The following is an 18,906-nucleotide window of genomic DNA, read 5'->3' on the forward strand; positions in this document are numbered from 1 at the left end:
CCCGTGCTGCTGAGGCGTCACACAGCTCTGCTCGAGCCACTCCTGGGGGTGCCCAGGGAAGCAGGTGCAGGTCAGGGGTCACGCCCAGCTCAGCAGCTGCCCCGCAGCGCCTTGTCCCTGCACTGGCCCCAAACTCGGCGTTTTTGCCAGCAAAATTTATAAATCTATTGCCACCCTGGTCTTTCACACTGGAGTGTGTCTCAGTTCTGAACTCATGTGCGTCAGGTTCTGTCTTCGTACCAGGGGCCACTTGGGTCATTTCCATCTCTCTTTTTGGGGTGGGCTGGGTTCCCAGGCTGTGCGGTGGGGGGGGGGGCCCGGGGGCCACTTCTGGCACTTCTCGGCCCACCAGGCCGTACAGTGGTGCTGGGCCCTGGGCTGTACTCGGTCGTGGGTCCTCGGGCCCTGCTGATGGGCCTGTGCCCTGGGCTGTCCCCTGGCCCCACTTCTCACTCAAAGGCTGTGACACTTGTTTGTGTCTGTCAATAGGTCCCCGCTGAGCCACATGTCCCCGACACACTGGCAAGCCAGTGCAGCCCCTAACCCAGGCCGACACCCCGCCCCCATTTCCCAGATAGGCGTGAGTCGCCTGCCAGGCCTGGCTGCATTCATTCCCGTCTCTGCCCAGCCGTGCCCAGCAGTGCCCGGGGCCCCCGTGGGGCTGGTGGTCAGGCCCTCTGGACTCCAGCAGCCTCAGGCTCTGCTGGCCGATTTTTTTTCTTTTTGGGTCACACCCAGCGATGCTCAGGGGTTACTCCTGGCTCTGCACTCAGGAATCACACCTGGCAGTGCTTGGGGGACCATATGGGATGCCGGGGATCGAACCCAGGTTGGCCACGTACAAGGCAAACGCCCTACCCGCTGTGCTATCGCTCCGGCCCCCTGGCTGATTATTTTCCCTCCTTTCCTCCTGTGACAGGCTCACACAGTCTGGCTGTGGTGCTCACGCTCAGTGCTCATGCTTGGTGCTCACAGGCAGGGAGGGGAGGCAGCCCCCCGTGACATGGTATTTGGGGGGTTCCTCCTCCTGTATCTGGGGGGGCCATGCAGAGAAGGGGATCAAATGGGGCTTCCTGCAAACTGCCCCAGCCCCTGGGACGCTCTCCCCAGCCCCCTGCTTTGTTTTTTTTTTTAGGTTTTGTTTTGGGGGCACACCCGACTGTGCTCCGGGCTTGCTCCTGGCTCCGGGCTTGCTCCTGGCTCTGTGCTCAGGGGCAGTGCCCGGATCACCCTCGGGCCCTGCTGTCCTGTCTCTCCAGACCCAGGTGGGATGTTTTAGAGAATTTACAGAATAGCCGTGATTAAAGTCTGTGGCTGAGTTGCAAGTAATAAAGAGCGTAATGGGATTTATCTGTTTCTGGGGCTGATCGTCCCCTCAGCGAAGTGTGCCCAGAGCGAAGAAAAGATTCCGACAGAGCCATGTCTGCTTCCCCCAGGTCTGGGCTATGGGTCCACACCCAATTCCCCCCCAGTTCTTGGCTTTGGGTCTCCCTCGGTGGCGCCTCCTGCGTGCGGAGCCTTCGTGGGGAGTCTGGCCCGGACCCTTGGGTCCCTCTCACACTATCGCCCGACTCTTACCGGCTGGCCAGGCTGCAATCTCTCCTAGACAAGGCCAGGCCTTAAAGGCGGGTGAAAGTCCACTGTCCCTGCAGTCTCGGCGCGTCCCCCGGCCCCGGCAGGCCAGGTGGGACCCCACAGCCGTGACAAGAATGACAAAGTCCACCTGCACCCACCCCCACGCTTCCCACAGTCCCTCTTTTTAGCCTCGAAATGCTTGGAGTGGCTGTAAAACCTCCGACTACAGGAAGGAACAAAGTTCTCCCGAGACCGGCATTCTTTCCTGTAAATGTTCCACCTGCTGTCTCCAGAAATTCCTGTCTGGTTCATTCCTTGGAAATGTCAACTTCAGGGAGGAAAGTTTCTTCACCGAAAGGGCGGGAGCTCAGCGGGCTCAGAGGGCAGTAGAGAGACCTCAGCCAAGGCGGTGGGCCCGGGCTCCGTCCTGCAGACGCCCCCCCCCCCCCCGCCCCACAAGACTGAGCATCTCAGGGGATGTGGCCCAAAGAGAAACAAAAGGAGCCAAAATACCAAACTGTTTTGGGGGTGTTTTGTGAGGGGTCACCTGGTGATGCTCAGGGGCGCCTCCTGGCTCTGCACTCAGGAATCATACCTGGCGGTGCTCGGGGACCATGTGGGATGCCGGGGATGGAACCCTTGTGCAAGGCAAGAGCCCTAACTACTGTGCTCTCTCTCTGCCCACCTCCTGCCCCCACGCCATTTATTTATTTATTTATTTTTATTTTATCACCATGTGGAAAGTTACAAAGTTCTCAGGTTTATGTCTCAGTTATACCGTATTCAAACACCATCCCTTCACCAGTGCCCATATTCCACCACCAAAATCCCCGGTATACCCCCCGCCTCCGCCCCCCACCCCAACAGTATAACTGATGAATTTCACTTCATTTTCTCTTTACCTAGATTACGTTCCATATTTCAACACAAAACTCACTATTGTTGTGGGAGTTATACCCCCAAACAAGATAGCCCTACTAAGGAAGCATTTGATAATTAGTTTTCCATTAAAAGATTGTATGTTTTCAGGTTTTAGAAAAGGTTGAGGGGCCGGAGTGATAGCACAGCGGGTAGGGCGTTTGCCTTGCACGCGGCCGACCCAGGTTCGATCCCCGGCATCCCATATGGTCCCCCAAGCACTGCCAGGGGTAATTCCTGAGTGCAAAGCCAGGAGTAACCCCTGAGCATCGCCGGGTGTGACCCAAAAGGCAAAAAAAGAAAAGAAAAGAAAAGAAAAGGTTGAGTGGCCGTGTTAGCGGCCGCACGGCTCGGATGTGTCCCAGTCCTGAATCCCGGAGCCGTGTTAGTTGCTGCTCAGTGTCGCCAGGGCTCCATCTGGAGAAGCTGTGCTGGCTGCACCTCCTCCGTCCGGCTCCCTGGTGTTGCTGGCCCCAATTCGGGTCTGGAGCATTTTCCGGGCCGAGTTGCTCACCAGAATGCCTGGCCGCTTCTCTGTTTTTTTTTTTTTTTTTTTTTGGTTTTTGGGTCATACCTGGCGATGCACAGGGGTTACTCCTGGCTCTGCACTCAGGAATTACTCCTGGCGGTGCTTAGGGGACCATATGGGATGCTGGGATTTGAACCCGGGTTGGCCGCGTGCAAGGCAAACTCCCTACCCGCTGTACTATCGCTCCAGCCCCGGCCGCTTCTCTGTTGAATGTGGCAAGATGCCCACGCCATTTTTTATTATTGAGAAACTAAAGATATTTGGCCAACTATTGGTCGTGTTTGTGCCGCACTGGAAGTCTTATGCTGAGGCAAATCTGAGGACAAAATCTGAATGTAAAAGAGCTCCAGAAGGTTTGTGCCAAGGGAATCTTAGGGACGGAATTACTTTGATGTGTGGTCCTCTGGGTAAGACTGGGCACATTGGCAAGCTTGACTATTAATAGGGTACTTAAAGGGCCCGAGCCACAGTCCAGCGGGGAGGGCGTTTACCTTGCATGTGGCCGACCTGGTTTCTTTCTCTTAAATTTTTTTTTAAATTTTATAAAGTAGTTCACAATATTTCATTATCTTTAATATTCAAACACCATCCCACCACCATTACACCTTCCCACCACCGTATTTCGGATGTTTCCATCCCGAACCCCAACCGCTGCCCCTTAGCAAAACTAAAATAATGTATTTTTCGAGCCACCATCCTGTATGGGTCCCCCGAGCACCACTGGGGAGTAATTCCTGAGTGCAGAGCCAGAAGGAACCCCTGAGCATTGCTGGGTGTGACCCAAAAAGCCAAAAAAAAAAAAAAGTGCTTACATGAAAATAAGTGGAGTTTTCTTTCATCTGCCCAGAGACAATGTTTTCCTGGACTTTGTTCTGCTCCAAGAACAGACTGTAAAGGCTTTTCCTTGACTTTTAACATCATCAACTTAGAGAACAAAGATGCCGCCTGGGCACCCCGCCCTGCCCCCTTTTCTTGTTTTTGGGCCACGCTGGGTGCTGGGCGCTGGGTGCTGGGTGCTGACTGTGCTCGGGCCCCTGACGGGGCAGTGGGGCCATAGGGAATGGCCTGGCTTGGCCATGTGCAGGGCAGGGACTATCCCCTTTGTCCCCCTTCCTCGGTGCCTCTCCTACTCCCTCCACCCTCCTCCCCAGGTGGCGGGGCGGGGGCGGGGCACTGCCTGGACTCGGGTTCGTCGCTGTAGTCGGCCGTGGTCGCGAGTTGTCCTGGTGAGCAGAGACTGTCACAGCACCGTCTCCCCGGGACCCGCCTGCCTTGGGGATGGATGTCCCGGCCAGCAGCGGCGGGCAGGCCGGGAAGGTGGCCGCCGCCTTCTGTCCTCACAGCCCTGCCTTCCCGGGCCTTCCCCAGCCTGACCCCGCTGAGCCTGCGGCAAGCCTGCCTCCCAGCCTCCCCGATGGCCGCTGGGCAGACCTTTGCTCTGGGGCCACACGCCACAACGCTCAGGGGCCACTTCCGGCTGGGGGTTCTCACCTGGCAGTGCTCAGAGCACAGGGTGTTGCTGCTGGGGTCGAAGCTGGGCCCCCGCCTGCCGCGCAGAGCTGCTGGTCTGCAGGGCTGCGGCCACTCTGCGGGGTCAGCTCCATCTGTGACAGGTGCAGGGGAGAGGAGGAGGGAGCCTCGTCAGGAGGACTCGCTGCCCACTCGCAGCCGGGCCCGGGAGGGACACGGGGAGGGGACGCAGGCCGGGCCGATGTCACCCGGAGGGGAAGGCGCCGAGACCAGATTCAGCCCAAGGAGAGAATAACCCGGGCGTTGTTTTCAAACCAGAGTCCTCTGGCCCCAGTGCTCGGGGCCGTGGGCGCTCCATGGACTGGGCAGGGGCGTTTCGGGAGGGCGGGGGGGTGGGGAAAGGCGGGTGCAGACCCCGCACCCCTGGGCCCCGAGCACACGGTGTGTCCTCTGCAGCAGACAGGACTCAGGCCAAACCTGAACACCCACCGCCACCCGCGCCGGCCGCCCGCTCAGCCCTGGAGCCCAGAGGCCCCGACACGGGGGTTGGCTCCTACCCCCCCTACCCCCGGTCTCACACCCGCCATCCTGCGTCGCCTCTTACCAGGTCACCAGCCCCCACGACCCAACGCAGAGCCCCAGACACTGCCTGCCAGAGTGAGGCTCACTCCAGCCTGGAAGCCAGTCCAAGGGCGCCAGCTTTATTTTGTTATCTTTTCACTTGTGTTCCTTTGTGTGTGTGTGTCACACCCTTTGATGCTCAGGGGTTACTCCTGGCTCTGCACTCAGGAATTACTCCTGGCGGTGCTCGGGGGACCCTGTGGGATGCTGGGAATCGAGCCCGGTCGGCCTCGTGCAAGGCGAACGCCCCACCCGCTGTGCTGTCGCTCCAGCCCCATTCATTTGTGTTCTGCCATTCTATTTGTTATCAAATCACTTTATTTGTTATCAAATCACTGTGAATCACAGTTGTAAGGTGTTTAGCATTCAGTGTCAGGCGTACGATGGACCCACACCCGTCCCTTCCCCAGTGCCCGCTACCCTCCGCCCCCAGCTCCCCTCCCGCCCCCCACCTGCCTCTGAGGCAGGCCCCGTCCCTCCCGCGCTGCCCTAGCGTTCCTTCCCCGCCGCGTGTGCTGAGCTCCCTGCTCAGGACCAGTTCCCCTGTTCTTCGACTGTCGGCTGCCCAGTGGCCGCAGACGGGAAGGGCACCAGCTTCCGGGGGAGAGAGGGCCTGGCCTGGCCGGCTCCGGCTCAGGGGCGGAGCCTTGGCCTTGTGGCAGGAGGTTCTGAGTTCAATCCCTGGCATCATCAGAATCCAGGAAAACAAGATTAGATAAAGGCTTTACCGGGGGAGTCAGAGGGCAAGGACGCGGGACAGGGGGTCCCGGACCCTAGTCGATATTGGGGTCTGGGGGCGTCCAGGTGCGGGGGGGTGAGGGAGGCTGGAGTCGGCAGGCGCTTTCTCGCACCAGAGACGGGCACCAGCGCAAGGAAATTTCCATTTCCGTGTGTTCTGCGGGGGGTAGGGCGGCCCGTGTCCTTTGCCAGAGGATGACCAGTTCCACCTGGTGCCCGGGCAGGGTCGCCCAGGGGACAAGGTCCTGCTGTGGGCCCTTGTGCCCTGGAAACCTTGCGAAAGACTCAGGAGCTGCTGCTTCAGGAAAACAACCCAGGCCGTGTCATCAGTCTCTCTCGAACCAGCCCGGGCCGGCCGTGCTTGGAGTTTCCATGCTGACCCTCGGGGACATCTGTCACCTTGGGCCCAGGACAGTCCTCAGGGCGAGGCTAGAGTCCCCACAGGCAGGAGGAAACCAAAGTTCCCGACGAGTGGGCGGAGCACGGGGGCCACTGGGGGTCAAGGCTGTGCTTTTTGCCCTTTTTTTTGGAGGGGGGGAATCACACCCAGCGACGCTCAGGGCTGACTCCTGGCTCTGTGCTCAGGAACTACTGGCGGTGCTTGGGGACCATATGGGATGCTGGAGACTGAACCCGGGGCAGCCGCTTATGAGGCCCTTCCCGCTGTACTATCACTCTGGCCCCGGGGTTGTGCTTTTTTTTTGGGGGGGTCATACCCAGCGATGCTCAGAGGTTACTCCTGGCTCTGCACTCAGAAATCACTCCTGGCAGTGCTCAGGAGACCCTATGGGATGCTGGGAATCGAACCCGGGTTGGCCGCGTGCAAGGCAAATGCCCTACCCGCTGTGGTATCGCTCCAGCCCCGGTTGTGCTTTCCAATACCCACAGCAGACTGGCCACCCGGGGGTTAAAAAGCTGGAGATTGGCCCAGAGTGACTGTACAGCAGCCTGGGGCCGGTCTGGTTCCCCGACCACTGTAAGAGTGACCAGGGCCAGGAGTAAGGCCTGAGCACTGCCAGGCGTGGCCCCCAAATAAAGAATATCCAGGTTTAGGCCTTTCTCCAGTCAGCGTCATCAGGACCCCGGGCACGGGGCAGGGCGTCTGTGCAGACCCTCAGGTGCTTGTCCCGGCAGCCTGTGCTAGGGGGTGTGGAAGATCCACGGTGGCAGCGAGGGGCGGGGCGCTGGGCAGGAGAACAGCGTCATTCACCTGGCCCGGCCCGGGCACCAGCCTGCAGTGGGCACACGTGGGAGCTCGGTTCATGTAACCTGGTACATGTTGGTATGTTTATTTAAAAAACAAAATGTATGTTTTATTTGTTGGTCCATTTATTTGAAAAACGCTTAAGTGGATCTACCTGGCCTCCCCCAGAGGCGAGACGAAGGAAACAGCAGATGTTCCCTCCATAGGACCATTACCCCCTTTGACGGACCTGGGTTCGAAAGACAAACTCCAGCGTCCGTTGGGCCCCACCAGGAGAGCCTTGGGAGCAGAGAACCAGGATTAAGCGCTGAGCGCTGTTGGGTGTAGCCAAACCCCCCTTCAGAAGCAAGGAAGCAAGGGCTGGAGTGACAGCACAGTGGGGCAGGCCCTTGCCCGCATGAGGCTACCTGAGTTCGATCCCCGGCATCCCATACGGTGCCCTGAGTACCGGGGGTAGTGAGTGCAGAGCCAGGAATAACTTACCCTGAGCATTGCTGGGTGTGGCTCAAGCCCTGCCCCGCGAATCCCCTTCTACCCCAAAATGAAAAAGAAAATAAATAATTTTACTTTAGGGCTGGAGTGATAGCACAGCGGGTAGGGCATTTATTTGCCTTGCACGCGACCGACCTGGGTTCAATTTCTCCGTCCCTCTCGGAGAGCCCGGCAAGCTACTGAGAGTATCTCGCCTGCACGGCAGAGCCTGGCAAGCTACCCGTGGTGTATTCGATACACCAAAAACAGTAACAAGAAGTCTCACAATGGAGACGTTACTGGTGCCTGCTTGAGCAACTCCAAGAGCAACTGGATGACAGTGATGACAGTGATACAGTGATGCTTTAGGTGATGGAAACAGAAAGCGCCAGCGCCTGCAGCCCTCGGTGAGCAGGGACTGGGAGACAGCACCCCCACGTGGCCAGGCTGTGTAAAGACACTTGGCATTCGGATGACGTGTCCTGGTGGTGGTCGGCTGGGCTGGGGGCTGTCCCTGGTGGTGCCGCCGCCTTCTTCCTCTCTGCGCGGGGACTCGGCCCGTTGGACTTTTCTCGCCGGCTCCTAGGGACCGAGTGTTTAAAACACCAGCAGGAGCCATTCGAATGAGTGATACATACACAAAGGCTCAGTCCGCTTAGGAAACCGTCTGTAACATAGATTTCAGGATTCGCTCTGCGCGTCTGCGCGTTTCTAACGGCCACAGGCGCTTTATTAGCGCCCCGGGCTGCGTTTCGATTAACGCGGGAATGAGATCCCCGCCCCCGCGTAGGTCCGACCCGCACAGCATTGATGAGACATCTGAGCTAATGAGGCTTCTGCGCCTGCGCCCCAGGACTCAGGCGCGGAGGGGACCGAGCCGGGCTGTGGCGGGGCTCAGGGCTCGGCCCGGCCCCAGGGAGGCTCCCCCAGGGACCCCCAAGGCTTCCTCTGCGCACAGCATCCTTGGGGCGGGTGGAAGGGCTGGCTGCTGGGAGCCCCTGGGAAGCACGCAGAGGCCTGCAACGGGACCCCGAGCCCACCCTGGGGGTGTGCATGGGAGGGGGGACTCGACCCCTATTAGGACGGGTGACGTCCCGGAGGGTCCCTGCACGGGGAAGAGTCCAGATGAGGGACTTGGCAGAGCTGGCAAGGCCGAGCCAGGCTGTGCTCCCTGTTCTGTGCTCGGGGGCCACTCAGGGCACCTCCCCCTCCCCATCCCGGACCGGGATGGAGCCCGGCTGCCGTGTGCAAGGCACCGCCTTAACCCTTGCACCCTTGCACCTCCTTAGCCCTTGCACTGCCTTAACCCTTGCACCCGTGCACCTCCTTAGCCCTTGCACCGCCTTAACTCTTGCACCCCCTCTCGGCTCCCCTCCACGCCTTGGCCTCGGGTCTTTAAGACGCTCGGTGACTTAGATTCCCCCAAGGTCATCCCTCAAGCACGGGACCCTCATTTCTGTGCAAAGGGGGGCGCGGGGAGGCAGGACCTAGCGCTCCTGGGGAATCTGCAGGAGCCCAGACCCGCGGCGGGATCTGGGGATCTGGCAGGAGCCACTTGCAGGCGCTTTGGTCCAAGGTGCGTTGGACGGCAGGGGGCGCTGTCTGCAAAGGTTTGCTCGGGGCGGCCCCGCGATCCCTGCGGTGCGCGTGCGCCGGGGGCGGGGCTCGGGGACCAGGGGCGGGGCCTGGGAATCGCGGCCAGGGCTCTAGGGGCGGGGCCTGGGCTCCCGGGGCGGGGCCAGGGCTCTACGGGGCGGGGCCTGGACGGCCCGTGGCCGCCTCGCCTGTGTGCACCGCCCGCCCGCGGGATCCCCGCACTCTCGGGGCCCTCCGGGAGCTGGTGGCCCGCGTGTGCCTCGCCGTCCCGCGCGACATGCAGTGGGTTCCGGCAAAGGTTGTTTTATTCAGTGCCCCGAGAGGGAGACTCCGAGAAGGCGGACACAATCGTCCGTGGGCACCGCCCCGACTGGCGGGTGTCCGTCCTGGGCTGCTGGCCATCCGAAGGGCCTGTCGCCTTTCTTCTTTTATTTTTTTCTTTTTGGGTCACACCCAGCGATGCACAGGGGTGACTCCTGGCTCTACACTCAGGAATTACTCCTGGCGGTGCTCGGGGAACCCTATGGGATGCTGGGAATCGAACCCGGGTTGTGCCGCGGAGTCTCACTTTGGCCCCGAAGTCAGGATAAGGTGACCCCACTTTCTCCGACCCGGGTAGTTCGGTCAGCCCGGCTGGGGTGTGGCCTGGAGCTGTCCCCCACAGGGCCCTGACCGCCTGTGCCCCACGGGGTTGGCCCCCCGGGCTGCTCTCCTGACCCGCTAGGGGACTCTCTGGAGACCAGCAAGGTCCACCTCGAGGGGCCTCTGCAAAGTGGGGAGCAGGGAGGGGGCGCCTCCGTTCCCTCCCTCCCCTGCCCCCAGCCCCAGCTCCTCCTGCCTCAGGGAAAACTCAGCCAGAGCAGGACTCAGCTGGGTTCTGACCCGGAAACCACGGGCCTGGGGTCCCATGTGCCTGGGGTCCCTGCTGCGTGGACGCCGTCAGCACTGGCTCCCTACCCGCCTGGTGTCCACCCCCTCACGAGGCTGTCCCTGGGGCTCAGGACACGCAGCCTAAAGGAGGGGGTCCCAGCTCTGAGAGGCTTTCTGTGCAAACGGGACCCCAGCTTTTCCCCATCTGAGACCCCACAGAGGCAAAGGGTGATTCTTCTCTAGGCCAGGGGCGGTCCCGCCCTGTCTCCTGCAGTCCATAAAGACACAGGGGGCGAGGGGCGCTTGGCTGGCACCTGCTGACCCTGGTTTGACCCTGGCACCCCTTTTGGTTCCCCTGAACCCCGCCGGGAGTGATCCCTGAGCACAGTGGCAGGAGTCAGCCCTGAGCACTGCCAGCTACGCCCCGCCCTTGCGCATTCACACTTAATAAGCAACCGAACGGACACGCCTGACCGGGCCAGCGCTGGGGCCATCCTGCCCCTGGCCACCAGCTCTTCTCAGCTCCGATAGCAGCTGCCCTGTGGCCTGTTTCCTGCTGGGCAGGAAGGGCCTGGACTGTCCATAGCTGGTCGGGGGTTGGGACAGGGCTGTTTGCCCCAAACGAGGGTCACTTCCAGTCAGTTTTGGCCAATTCCGGGGAGAGAGACGGTGACAGGACGAGTTCCTGGTCACACCAGGTGCTGACCACCTGCCCACAGTCTGTCCTGTGAGACAAGCCTGCCTCGAGCCTCTCCTGTCAGACCCGCCTGCTGGGCCCTGAGGAGCAACACAGGGGTCTAGAGCGAGCGTGTGGTCATAGGTCTGAAGCGCCAGGGTCCCCCATGCCTGCCACCCTCGGCACCTCGGCCCCGGGGAGCCCCGTAGTCGGGAATGTGACCCAGTCCCAGTGGGTCCCGAAACTGAGGGAGTGCAAATCTGTGAGCACTGTGGTGAGAGTCCAAGCACAATCTGACGTGTGCCTCCGGGAGTGCCGGGCAGGGGCCCCGGTGCCAGTCATGGTGGCAACAGCAGCGGCAATGGCGGGCCGGGGAGAAGGTTAAAAACCAACCGACCAACAATCAGCTGCCCTCCCCGGGCTGGCCAGGGCCAGGCCACCTGCGCCAGGCCCGTGGCTGAGTCGCACCCACGGTTCAGGCCACGGGGGTGACTTTCATCTCCAAGAGGCGGCGAGGAGACTCTGCTCACGGGCTTGTCTCCTCCGGGGCCCTTTGCCTGTGGTCCTGCACCAGTGTTTTGCTTCAAAGGGTCCCCGGTGCTGCCCACCCGGTGCTCTTAGACTTAGAACCGAGGCTGGAGCGACAGCACAGTGGGGAGGGCGTTTGCCTTGCGCGCGGCCGACCCGGGTTTGATTCCCAGCATCCCATAGGGTCCCCCGAGCACTGCCAGGGGTGATTCCTGAGTGCAGAGCCAGGAGTCAGCCCTGAGCATCGCTGGGTGTGACCCAAAAAGCCAAAAAAAAAAAAAAAAAAAGACAGAACCTGTGTGATGGAGGACCTGGGTCCGTGAGCACGTGCAGCCGGGGGATCACTCATGGCGTGACACAGAAGTGTCGGGCTCCAGCAGGGGCAATTACTTTAGGGCAGGACACCCAGCGGGAAGTGGCCGCTGTCTCCTAAGGCTCATGGCCAGCCCAGGGCGCTCCCAGCTTCCAGCAAAGCTTTGTGCCTCAGTCTCCCCATCTCTGAACTGGGCAGCTCTGCACTCATCACAGGCCCGAAGAGTGGAGAGAAGGGCTGAGTGCGGGCTTGGCCCCAGTGATGTAGGGGGGCCCCACGGTGGCTCATGTGAAGCAGGGAGGAGACAGACGGTCAGTTTCTCCCCATCAGTCTCTGCCTTCTGGGACCCAGGGTTACTGGGTTCTCGTCTCGCCTCGCAGAAAGGAATTTCAGGAGTAGAGGAGCAGTGAAATTATACCGTTTTTTATTTATTTATTTATTTATTTATTTGCTTTTTGGGTCACACCTGGCAATGCACAGGGGTCACTCCTGGCTCTGCACTCAGGAATTACCCCTGGCGGTGCTCAGGGGACCATATGGGATGCTGGGAATCGAACCCTGGTCGGCCACTTGCAAGGCAAACGCCCTACCTGCTGTGCTATTGCTCCAGCCCCCGAAATTATACAGTTTTTTATTTGGAGGTTTTGCAGGGAAGGAGGGAGAGAGTGGGGGCGAGTGGAGAGTAACGTGCTCAAGAGAGAACCCGGCTCCTCCAAGGGCGGAGAGACCCCAGCACAGCCCAGCATTAGACACGAAAGCATGAAAGCCCCCATCTCAAGAGGGGAGATGCGGGTGACACGTGCTCGCCCACCACATGTGCTCGGCCACGTGGGCACAAGCAGCACATGGCTCGGGCAGCAAATGCCCTTCCTTTGTTCAAGGTGGCCTTTGGAGGGTTTCTCCGAGCTGCCCGGAGTGGGGCTTCTACCTAGGTCAAAGTCCGTTGCTAAGGAGGTCACCAGGGGGCTGGGAGTGGTGATGGTCTTTGAGATTCCTTTCCTGGCCTTTTGTTCCTGCAGGAGCTTCTCTGGGTCTGTTGCTGCTGCCCCGTGAGGGTCTTATCAGGAGTTAGTTCCTGTTTTTTCCTGTTTTTCCTGTTTTCTGCAAGGTTGGCTTTTGCCATTGCCCTGGATGGGGGGAGGGGAGGCTTCCCCATCCTGCCTACACCACCAGGACATCCGGCTTCTCTCCTCAGAGACCACCTGGTCTCTGAGCACTGGCCGGAGCTCCTGAGCACAGAGCTGGGAGTAGCCCCCAGACTGCCAAGTGTGGCCCAGTGTCCCTGGGCCCCTAGTGAAATAAAGAAGAAGAGGCGCACTAGAACGTTGTTGGCTCTAGCACCAAATCCAGGAATTTCCGGTCCTGAGGACGGGTGAAGAGTGGAGCCAGGTGACTAAGGAGTCGGGCAGTTGTGGGGCCAGAGAGATAGCACAGTGGGTAGGGCACTGGTCGTGCATGCTGCCGGCCTGGGTTTCCTCCCACCCGGGTTCAATCCCCGGCATCCCGTACAGTCCCTGAGCACCGTCAGGAGTGATCCCTGAGTGCAGAGCCGGGAGGAGCCCCTGGGTGTTACCGCTGAGCCTTCTACACCGTGAAGCTCACGCCAGGAGCCCGATCTGTTTGTTCTGTGTGCGGGTCTCCGTGCAGAGCCCAGCAGCAGACCCCTGTGGGAAGCAGCCCCATCCACATGATGTCCACATGATGTAGGCAGGTAGATAGGGAAAGGCCCCTGGCAATGAAACTTAGATTATCAAAGTCTCAGGGGAGGAGAATCCTGAGACTGACCTACCCTGTGGATACAGGAAACGGACCTGATAAGACCTTCAGCGGACCCTGAGGATAATGGACCTCTCCCCAGGAGGTTCCCCAAAGAAGGCCATCACCACTCCCAACCTCCCTGGTAACCTTAGCAACGAACTTTTACCTGGAAAGAAACCCCATGTGGGTGGGGGCAGGTTGAAGAAACCCTATAAAAGACACCTTGAACGAAGGAAGGGCGCGCATATGCTGCCTGAGCCCATGTGCTGCTTGTGCCCACATGGCTGAGCACATGTGTCGCCCGCATCTCCCCCCTTGAGATGTGTACTTTCATGTTTTCGTGTCCAGTGCTAGGATGTGTGTAGAGCTCTCTCTGTCTTCGGAGGAGCCCGAGTTCTTTCTTGAGCGTGTTACTCCTACTGGTTTTTCTTTGCCACTTTTCCCTTCCTCCTTCCCTAAGACCCTCTAAATAAAATCTGCTACTTCACTGCTTGTCTACTCCTGAAATTCTTTTCCGCGAGTGAGACAAGAACCCAGTAACCCTGGGTCCCGGGTGTTTGAGGCGGTTGGAGAGAAAGTGACCGTCTTTCTCCTCCCCGCTTCACGTAAGTCACCCGTGGGGCCCACCGACATCACACACAGGCCGACGTCAGCAGCAACCAGAGGCCTGAGCCGACGGGCGCGGTGTTAGAATTGGCTTGCGGAGAACACGGATGAGGTGCGTGGGAAATGCCTCCCAGCCAGATCCTCAGCAGGAAGCGGACTCAGGGCGGGGTTAGACCCTGCCGCTGAGGTTGGGGTCTGCGGGGCGGAGGTGCGCTGTGGAGTTGGCGCCGACCTCAGGCGCCTTCGAGTGCCAAGACGGGATGAGAGGGACCAGGCCGGGGGTGGAGGGGGGTGCTGGGCCCAGGGTGTTCCCACGGGGGGTCTGGGTGGTGACTGAGAGGAAGCCGGGCTTGCCATGCGGGGGGAGAGAGAAGGCAGGAGAGGCCCAGGCTTCCTCGGACCCGCCACAGACCTGGGGTTCCAGTGGTGGGAAATGGCCACGTGATAGTGTAATTACACATATATGCCAAATCTTTTTTTTGGGTGATGTAGGCAGGTAGATAGGGAAAGGCCCTTGGCAATGAAAATTGAGATTTAATGGAGTCTCTGGGAAGGAGACTCTTAAGACTTGCAGATTCAAGAAAACAAAACCATCAGCAGACCCTGAGGATAATGGGCTCCCCCCTCAGGAGGTCCCCCAGAGAAGGCCTTCACCACTCTCAACCTCCCTGGTAACCTTAGCAACTTTTACCTGGAAAGAAGCCCCATGTGGGTGGGGGCAGATTGAAGAAGCCCTATAAAAGACACCTTGAACAAAGGAAGGGCGCGCATATGCTGCCTGAGCCCATGTGCTGCTTGTGCCCACGTGGCCGAGCACATGTGTCGCCCGCATCTCCTCTCTTGAGATGTGTACTTTCATGCTTTCATACTTTTGTGTCTAAAGCTCGGTTATGTGTAGGGGCTTCCTCCACCCTTGGAGAAGCCCGCGTTCTCTCTTGAGCACGTTATTCTTACTATTCTCTCTCCCACTTATCCCTTCCTCCTTCCCTCAAAACCCTCTAAGTAAAATCTATTTACTTCACTGCTTGTCTACTCCTGAAATTCTTTTCCACGAGCGAGACAAGAACCCAGTAACTCTGGGTCCCAGGTGGAAGAGGGGGTTGGGGAGAAAGTGACCATCTTTCTCCTCCCCACTTCATTTAAGTCACCTGTAGGGACCACCAACATAAGGGGGAGGGGTGCATCGGTGTTACTTAGGGGTCAACTCTGACTGCCCTTCACTTGGTGGCTCACACCCGGTGATACTTACGGGCCACTCCTGGCTCTGTGCTCAGGGATCACTCCTGGAAGAGCTTAGGGGACAATATGGGATGCCGGGAATTGAACACGGGTCGGCCGTGTTGCAGGGCCGTTCCCTCTGTACTACTACTGCTCTGGCCCGACTTTTTCGTTTTTTTTTTTTTTTTTTTAAAGACAACATCACTGTATTACTGTCTCACTGTCATCCCTTTGATCATCAATTTGCTCGAGCGGGCACCAGTATCGTCTCCATTCGTCCTAGCCCTGAGATTTTAGCAGCTTCTCTTTACTCGTCCTTCCCAGCGGTGCCGCATTGGAGGCTCTTTCAGGGTCAGGGGAATGAGACCCATCATTGTTACTGGTTTTGGCATAGGAGTACGTCATGGATAATTTTTATGTAAAATGTTACAAGTAAGGCCAGGAGATGGTTCAAAGGACTAGAGCACAGGGTTTGCATGAAGGCGGCCCAGGAGCAATCTCTGGTTCCATGCAGCACCTTAGGCTGACCACTGGCCATCATGTCCAGAGCAGCCTCTGCATAGCTAGGTGTGGCCCCAAACAAAACCGAGACAAGACACTGCAAGCAACATGGCAGTGGGACATCTTCATGGCATTAGAAGAAAAAAATATATGGCACCCCGAATTCTATATTCTTCAAAAAGTATTTTTTTTCAAGCTTTTCTTCTTTGTGGGGGGTTTTGTGAGATGGGTTTATTTTTTCATTAGTTTAATATTTAAAAATTTTTAAATTGAATCACTGTGAGATACACAGAAAGCTGTTCATGGTTGGGTTTCAGTCATAAATGATCCCACACCCGTCCCTCCTCCAGCGTGCCTGTTCCCCCACCTGTGTCCCCAATGTCCCTCCCGCTCCTGTCCCCTGCCCCTGCAGCCTGTCTCTGGCAGAAGCTTCTCTTAGTCTTATTTTTTAATTAAAAAGTTTTATTTTTCTCTTTTTAATAGTAGCACCTGCCTTGGTGCTTGGGGGCCACTTCCGGTGGATCTTGGGGGGCCCTGGGTGCTGGGGTAGAACCCAGGGGCCCTGCATATAAGGCCTGTACTCAACCCTCCGGGGCGTGTCCCAGCCTCACATTTGCATCTTTATTTTATATTTTTGCTTTTTGGGACTGGGGCAATAGCACAGCCTGCACGGCAGAGCCTGGCAAGCTACCTGTGGTGTATTCGACATGCCAAGAACAGTAACAACAAGTCTTAAAATGGAGACGGGACTGGTGCCCGCTCAAGCAAATCGATGAGCAACGGGACGGGACGACAGTGACGGAAGCCTGTGGGAATTTGAACCATATTTCTTGTTTGTTTGTTTTCTTGGGTGGGCCACACTTAGCTGTGCTCCAGGCTTAGCCCTGGCTCTGCACTCGGAGCTCACCCCTGGCAGGCTTGGGGGACCCTACAGGGTGCCGGGGAATCCAACCCATGCCAGCCAAGAGCATGGCGAGCTCCCCCTGCAGTACTCTCTCTCCAGCTCCTCAGTGTCTTGCCCTGGGCAGGCGCGGCTGAGGGCCAGTACTGTTCCACGCTCCCTTTGGTTCTCTGCCTTCCCGACGCTAATTTCTTGGAACTGGAGGGCAGTGGGGTCCCCAGGTCAGGTGGGGGAGAAGCCGGCGGCATCAGGGGCTGCCCTGCCTCGGAAGCAACCACTGGGTGGCTTGGTTCTGGCTGCTTTGCCCTCCCTGCAGGCAGGGAGAGCTGGGGCACGTCAGCACCTCCCCGGCAGGCACCACCTCGCTCACGGCCCCTAGGATGCCGTGATGAGACCCCCGGGATGCCCAGACTGGACTTTCCCAACAGGCTCTGCGGGGGCTTTCCCCAGACACCTCGGTAAACCACACAGCCAGGCTGCGGCCACTGGGTCTGTATTGCTTGCACAGCTGCGCTTCCTTCATGCGTGAGGCTCGTCTGAGCATGTGGAGAGTGGCCTTGAGCCTCCCTCTGAGGCGCCTCGGTGAAGACAGCCTGGCACGGGGCCAGGACATTCTGTGTCTCTCTCTCTCCCGGGAGCTTTATTTTATATTCTCTGGGTCTTGGCTGTTGAGTTCTCATCTACTGTCTTGCCAATTTCATTTATTATTATTATTACTATTATAATCATCATCATCATCATAGGCTGGGATGTATATATTATTATTATTATTATTATTATTATAATCATCATCATCATCATCTGGGATGTGCTCCAGGAGTGGAGCGAGTTTGAGACCCTGAATCTGATGCCTTGCTTTGGTCCCAGATTGGGTTCTTACAGTGCATGTGGCCAACCCGGGTTTGAAGCTCAGCACTGCCTGTGGTCCCTTGAGCACCACTGGGAGTGATCCCTGAGCATAGAGCCAGGAATAAGCCCTGAACACGGCTGCCGTGGCATCCCCCAAACCAAAAAGCCCAAACCAACCAACCAAGCGAAAACACCCGCGGTCTGGAGGGCTTGTTCTGGGCCCCTCGCAGGCGGGCGCTCAGAGCTCTCTGATTCCCGTGTGATGGACGCGGCCGTGTCTGGGCGGCGCCGGTTCCTCCCAGTGGGGCTCTGCAGGGACAGAGGAACAAGATTGTTTTGTGTCTGTTGATTATGCATCTGGCCGCCACGCCGACCTCGCGGAGTAGTTATGAGAGTTAGTTCTCTCCGGTTTTTGCTTCCTTTCGTGGCTACTGCTCGGTCCACTCGCCTATTTCCCCTTGGGCCAATTCTGGCACTTTAATATTATTTTTTACCCAGAAATGTATCCGTTTAATCTGTTTTTAAGTATTGGCTTGTGGCTGTGACTAATAGCCTTTAAAAATTTAATTTGAACCTTTTGTCCTGAGTTCTGTTTCCACTCTCCGTGTTGTATTTGGACGGTACCATCACTTCTGCCTCATTCCTGGTCTTAATGGATTCGGTTCTGATCTGTTTACTTAGGTTCTTTCCAGTGGTTCTAGTTGGCTGTTATTCTTTTTTCTTGTGCCTTCAGAAAAACGCTTGTTTCCTAATTAAAATAGTATTACTATTTTTTTTTTTCTGTTGTTGGCCACACTCAACGTTGCTCAGGGTCACTCCTGGTTCTGTGTTCAGGAACTACTCCTGGTGGCGCTTGGGGAACCACCTGGGATGCTGGAGATGGAATCAGGCTGACGGCATCCAAGGCAAGCCCCCTCCCCGCTGTGCTGTCGCTCTGGCCCCCTTCTTAATTATGTCTTAAAGACTTTGAATTTCCCCCTAAGAAAAACCTGAGTCATGACCAATGGATTTTTTACATTATTCATCATCGTTTGCTTTATTTTTTGGTAGTCATAGCTTTTCAATGTGCTGAATAATTAGTAGATCCTTAATGCTTAACAAGCTTATTATTTATTTTGGAGCCACACCCGGCTGCGCTCAGGGGTTGCTCCTGGCTCTGTGCTCAGGGATCACTCCTGGCGGGGCTCAGGGGACCATCTGGGGTGCCGGGGAGGGAACCTGGCTTGACCGCACACAAGGCAAGTGCCCTCCCTGCTGTGCCCTCACTCTGGCCCCAATAACTCTGTGATTTATTTATTTGGGAGTCCCGGACCATGCTCGGGACGTTCAGAGCCGCTGGCAGTGACATGTGGCCTTCTGTGTTGGCCGGCTGTGGTTCAAAGAAATGAAGCTACCTCACAAAACAAACAGAAACGTGTTCCAAACTTAAGAACCACTACCCTTATCTAGAAAAGAACCTTCCAGAACAATGCCCACTTCTGGCTGGCACGCAGGAGAGGCTGCTGGGGGGCCCTGATTCCTGATCTCTTTTCCAGCTTTTTTTGGTGGGTGGGGACGCAGTTTC

This window comes from Sorex araneus, chromosome 11 (assembly GCF_027595985.1).
Source record: "Sorex araneus isolate mSorAra2 chromosome 11, mSorAra2.pri, whole genome shotgun sequence".
NCBI classification, from domain to species: domain Eukaryota; kingdom Metazoa; phylum Chordata; class Mammalia; order Eulipotyphla; family Soricidae; genus Sorex; species Sorex araneus.